At 36.3% G+C, this 6,000-nt stretch overlaps 1 long non-coding RNA gene across 2 annotated transcripts; it reads right to left on the reverse strand.

The window, feature by feature from the left end:
• Positions 1-2,097: 2,097 nt before the first annotated feature.
• LOC122523237 lies at positions 2,098-5,133 on the reverse strand. 2 transcript variants are annotated; one of them, XR_006305269.1, is made up of 3 exons: positions 3,949-5,133; positions 3,444-3,757; positions 2,098-3,120 (listed from the first exon to the last, which is right to left on the reverse strand). It is a non-coding gene; the product is annotated as an uncharacterized LOC122523237 (long non-coding RNA). The 2 variants fall into 2 exon arrangements; XR_006305268.1 differs by having other exon boundaries at positions 3,444-5,133.
• Between the last annotated feature and the right edge of the window lie 867 nt (positions 5,134-6,000).

Raw genomic sequence — 6,000 nt, forward strand, 5'->3', positions numbered from 1 at the left:
CTATCCCCCTTAATAAATATGTATGTAATTTTTAAACAAATGTACTTTATATTATTCTTACTTTAATAGGTATTAAATACGCTCACACGCACACTCACACCAACTAACACTAGAACCTTCCATAATTTTGTTCAACTATCGATCGACTGTTGATTCTATCTCACTCTCTCTCTCTCTCTCTACATCTATGCTCACTTTCTTTTCATGTAGTTTCATAAAATTTTATTGTTACCGTCGCCTAAGAAGTTTCAGTTAAAAAAATAATCTAATCAAAAGTTCAATAAATTTGCTACGATAATACACTGCGAAAGATCATTTATGGAATGAATGCATCAAAATATCAAGGCCGAACGAGTTTCTAAGCAAAGGGAACGAAAGCAAAGTGATTACATAAATCCATTCACGGAAGCGAAACGTTCAACGGAAACACGTTGAATGTCTTTATAGGATCGCTCAGCTTATGTAAAATTCTATTGAGAGCAAAGTACATTTTGTGCCAAGTTATTCGAAGCTCGATTAATGATACGGACATCGCCGCTCTGGCATCTACCCTAAATCCGCATTTCAACCCTTACGCGTTTAAGCACCATCATGGTATTATATGATTTTATGAACGATACATCCACGTAATCCAACAAGGATTATAACACGCACAAAGAATAAGTAGATAGCTTCATGTTTAAAGATATTATGACGAACCTTCTTTCATTTTTTTGTTAAAAACAACAAAATAATGATTAATGTTTTGGTCATTCCGGGTAAAGAGCATTTCTATATATTTTATTCAGGATAAAAAATCTTAATATATATAATATAATAAATTATATATATATATAAAATACTATACAATACATTTTAAATAAAAATTTAGTAGTATGATACCAAGATGCTTTCTCATAATATTTTATGCACCCTAAATCTTCAGCTTAAGTAACAACTCGCATTATAATTTTTGTTAATAGAGTGAATTTCTGGAAAAACCTGTTCGATCGAGAGCAACCTTGGTCCAGAGTTTTCTCACGGTACTGACCATTGGTCATCTCATGAGATGCGGATAGACAACGCACGGCGACTGAAGAGTAAGAACGAGGGGTGAAACTGGTTGTGCAGGACCACTGATACAACTACGATGCGCATCGGATGGATGACATTTACATAAATTCGTATTTTCTATATATAAAAATATGATGAATGTTTAACTTATTTCTCATTATTAAATTTTCAAAATTTAAATTAATAATAAAATATTAACATTTCTTGCTTGAAATTCAGCAAATGTCTATTATAATTATCTAACAAGACAAAAAAATAAGCTCTCTATTTATATAATATACAATAATAAAATTTTATATATTTTTATATAAAATTAATTAAGTAATATAAAAAAGAATCTGTTAACCGTTAACTTGCAATAGATCATTCATACTACTCATACTCAAATCTAAACGAATTCTTGAATATTCTTATTGATAAAGCTATCAGTATAAAAATGATATTTGTTATGACATTACATCTGACATTAAATAAGATTCTCAGATAAGAAGTCGAGAATAATGGCTTCTTAAATATTTACGTGAAAAATAAGGCAATTGAAAGAAGATTCCGAAAGGTAACTCTTTTCTATGTTCTCGACTTCTAATTGACGAAACCTGTCTTGCTGTACCTAAGGATGAGGTTCCGTTACTAGTCGAGTTCTCACGATCCCTGGACCAATCCATGGACCAATAGTCAAGCAGCATTCTTTGGAAAAGAAAGAAACGGTTAAGTAGAGGGGATCATTTCGGGGTCTAAGACGAAAAATCCATTTTAATGACAAGCCGATGTATCGAAACCGGAAACTGGTTCAGTGTATTTCAAGAGACGGAAATCTCTGTTTGATGGTCAGTTTGAGGGATGCTGCAGTCCACGCAGCATCCTTTCCGTTCGGAAAGACATTTTTCACGCATCAACAAATTTTTGAATTTTTATTAAACGTCGAACGTAACTTCGTTGGACAACCAAGTCGGAGAAGCTGATGTCCTGCACTTGACTACAGTGAGTAATTACTTATGGCATTTAAAACACGAGTTTTTATTATTCAACAATTACTTCAGAGAGTGCAGTGTTCTGATCAATTTATTAATTACATACCTATATTACAATTCCGCGGATGGATGTCTTATTTGAATTTATATACCATTACTTCTCATTTTATGGCTCTTTATGAAAACAAATCACCCGATCTTATTTTGAAATTTCATACTTTCGTAGTAAAACGATCTCGACTAGTACAAGTATCACTAGACGAGAACTAATATCGCATTACTTCGAGAATCCCTTTCGACATTCGTGTCTGAGCAATTCGAGGTTAGAATTATTGATCTAATACTCGAGGAAGCTAAGCTGGGTTTCTACGTTGGCCGTGAACGTATCTTATACTTCCCACCCTACGTGCCACCCCCGACTGGGCTCAAAGCCTCGAGCTCGGCATCCCCAAAAGGAACCCCATAATTAATCGCGTCCCAGCCGAAACACCCCTGAATAGAGGTAGCTTCTCACTATACCTAAATGAATTCCCTATGGACGCGCACACACAAAAGAGAGAAATTGAGATAGACAATACTTCCTTCAGGAACTTATTTCTATCAACTAGTTTTTCCTTCTCACAAAAAAATTTCTCAGTTTCATTAGCAGCAATCGCTATTTTTATAGCTTCAGGATTAACCGATCAGCACTCGAATTATCCATGTAACCTGTTGAATCCAGGATAACCAGACTTTTTAATTACACTCCGACAATCCGCGCAAATTGAGTGGAAATAATCAGATTGTTTCTTTGCTTTCTCGTTAATTTCATCGAAACGATAGGTAATTGAATATTTGGTAAGGTTTGCAATAGCGTTTATAAATGTTACTGTGGTACATTATTGATCGAAAATATAGTGACGAGCTATAGATTTTGGTGCATCCCCTCGTTACATCCATTTATTTGTCTATATGTACTTTCGAAGAGCGATAGATTGCAATTTCGTTTGACTAAAAGTACGGAAATCTAATACTGCGATATTTCTGCAATGGATTCGCTTGAAATTATAGTACGTTGAAATTCATATAGTTCTCTTCGACCTATAAATCCGAGCTCCTGCAAAATATCGAATTAATTATATTAATGTTGTTATACAAATAACAATCTTTCTTAAGTTTTTCTTTCTGATACAATTGTTTTTTCTAAATGTAATAAAAACGATTACATTAATAAATCATCATCAAGGAAAACAACAAAACTTATAACCTAGTAGAAATCGATCTTTTCAGAAGCCTTTAATTTCGCAAACCGTTGCTACTTTTTTACTTTTTAGTACAGCGTAAAGTCAATTAGAAAACATCGATAATCCCGAAAAGGTCTCAATCGGTAAACACTTGTAAGCAAGATACATACTCGGTAACGGTGGTGGCTTCTCGTACCTTAGAACGAAGCGTTAGGTCGGTCGTACTAGCAGGTTGGAAACTACGTGTGGCCAGTGATTACGTCGATCGCCGAAAGAACAAACTCCGGATTGGATTAAGCACACGGCTGCACCGGCACCTTCACCATTTACCGGCCGTGGCTGACAGTCGCCGCTACGGTTTACCATAAAGTTTACAACTTCTGTCAGCCTTCGCGGCCGCTGTAACCGTGCTAGAACGACGACAGGCCGACCCTTTTGGTCGTTGGTGTTCCTCTACGATCTGCACACTTGTGTCCTTTCTCTCTATCTCTGTTATTCACCTAGATGAAACTTACATACAGGAAGGAGTTAACGCGAGAGAGACACGACGAGTTCATGGTTCATTGTATTCAGGAAAACAAACGCGATCGTTTCGTAACCCTCATAATTTCAACGAGTTTAAAATCTTTCTACCCCTTTATTTGTATCTTTAATTTTATGATCATATATTTAGTTAAATTTAATCAAAATGGTATAAATACCGAATTCATTTTATGATTTCTTCCTCTCGCTCTTATCTCTCTCCGGTTCGGCTGAAGGACAGGTTAAATATCAATTTAGTTTAGTTCGTTTCCGAATGGCGAACTTACATCTTAATACAAGTCCAACCGTTTACCATACGGAGTGAGAAATCTAGTTTGTACCAAGTTCGTGGTATTCTAGAGTAATGGAATGGAATCATTTCCACGTGCCATTTAACTCAAGTCCAAATTATATTACAATTTGCTGCGGAAACACGGTTCCGCGCTAAAAATAATATCCGGCAACGCGTGCTCTCGAAACGTTTCAACCACGAATTTGTTAAAGATCTTATCTTAATATTCGCGAAATTTCTAAAACGCGTTACAAACTGAGAAACAATAAAGGATGATTTTATTTTATTTAAAATTAATGATAAATGATTATTTAACAATATCCATGTATTTTCCTTCTTCATTCCAAATCAACGCGTTTGAATTTGCATCGTTTTTTGGTTGCAATGTTCACCTTCCAAAAATGGCTGTAAACAGAAAGGTAGCGTAACGCACATAATGGCGTCAATGCAGGCTAAGCCGCAAAGGGAAGTACGATGCAGCGCAACGCAGCCATCCCCTTTTCGTGCAAGAGTTAGTTTCCAACGAGGGTCCGGCACCCTTTCCTTAATTCGCAACTAAGATGGCAGCGACCCGTCGGCCATTTAGTTCCACCCTCCCATTCAACGTTTCAACTTGCATCTCGAAAACTCATACATAGAGAAGCTTTTCTATGTATATACAGATATATACGTTTGCTTGCTCGCTTTAGACAGTGTGAGAATCGTGCAGTTATCGTCTACGTATAACGCGAAGCAGGATAATTTTCTCAATTTTGCAGTGTCTCTCGTGGGATCGGTCGTTAAGGGCTCGAAGTGAGATTCCAGGGGGTTGAGGAAGGTTTTTAGGGTATAAGGGGTTTGTAAGGGTTAGACCGTAAGATAGTTTGATAGGCTTGGTTGCCAGGAGACCTCTAAGACCTTAGCCCGACCATCTAATGCCCAGAAAGGCTGCTGCCTGCACATATGTACTTCGGGCTTATAAGTGATCCTACCTATGTATCTATCGATACCCTCTGCATCTACTGTATTATGTATATTACGAGAACTAAAATAGAGGAAAATAACTTTGCAAATATAAATAAATATAATTATATAATAATTTCATTAATAAAATCTAAATGAAAAATCATTGAAGAAAAAATACAAATTTTATAAGATACTAACTTTCCTGAATCATAATTTTAAAATCAAAAATACAATATATCGAAAATGTATGCACAAGAGGCTTCCATTCTAATGTATTCCATAAAAACTGGTATTATTAATTAATTTTCAGATTTTTCGGATAACAGATGAACATAAAACGCTGAAACTTAATTGAAAAATTGATAGTATTTATTTAGCCGTTTATAGTTTATGAACGCATGAATATATCGAATCTGGTCAACCGCGAGGTACGATCTTTCGCTTAGCGCCGTTCCTAACCTATAACCTTCTCTTTCTATAAGCCATTTTAGAGCGGCGACATTAATATGGCGTAATGTACCAGCATGCATATCCACCGGACAAGGAGTATAAGGTCAGAGATACTCGCGCGGCCAATGGCTGAACGTAGTAGCCTGTACCGAACAGTTTTACCGATAAGACCCACCGTGTTTAACAGCCCCAGGCTAAAGCCACCCTTCCTCCCATCCACCCACCGCCCTTCCGTAGTTCCCTCCACCCCTTTACTTCGTTACACGTAGAACCTCAACTGTATATTACATGGCACATAGGTAAGCGCTTGTTGGTAACGCTCCATGGCTAAGCTAAAACGCGGAAACTTTGCCACGATCTCACTTTTGACTCGTCTAACCATCTATGCTTTGAAAGCTTCTCGAGAAAGTATCCCTAGAACTTCAATAAACTTCCTACTATATAATCCAGAACGTGTATTACATTACTGACAAAAACTTTATATACATTTATGAAATCCTTTTTGATAAAAGGATCAATTAATTTTGTAGTCGTCATATAATGT

This window comes from Polistes fuscatus, unplaced genomic scaffold, assembly GCF_010416935.1.
Source record: "Polistes fuscatus isolate 324 unplaced genomic scaffold, CU_Pfus_HIC Scaffold6, whole genome shotgun sequence".
Lineage (NCBI taxonomy): Eukaryota > Metazoa > Arthropoda > Insecta > Hymenoptera > Vespidae > Polistes > Polistes fuscatus.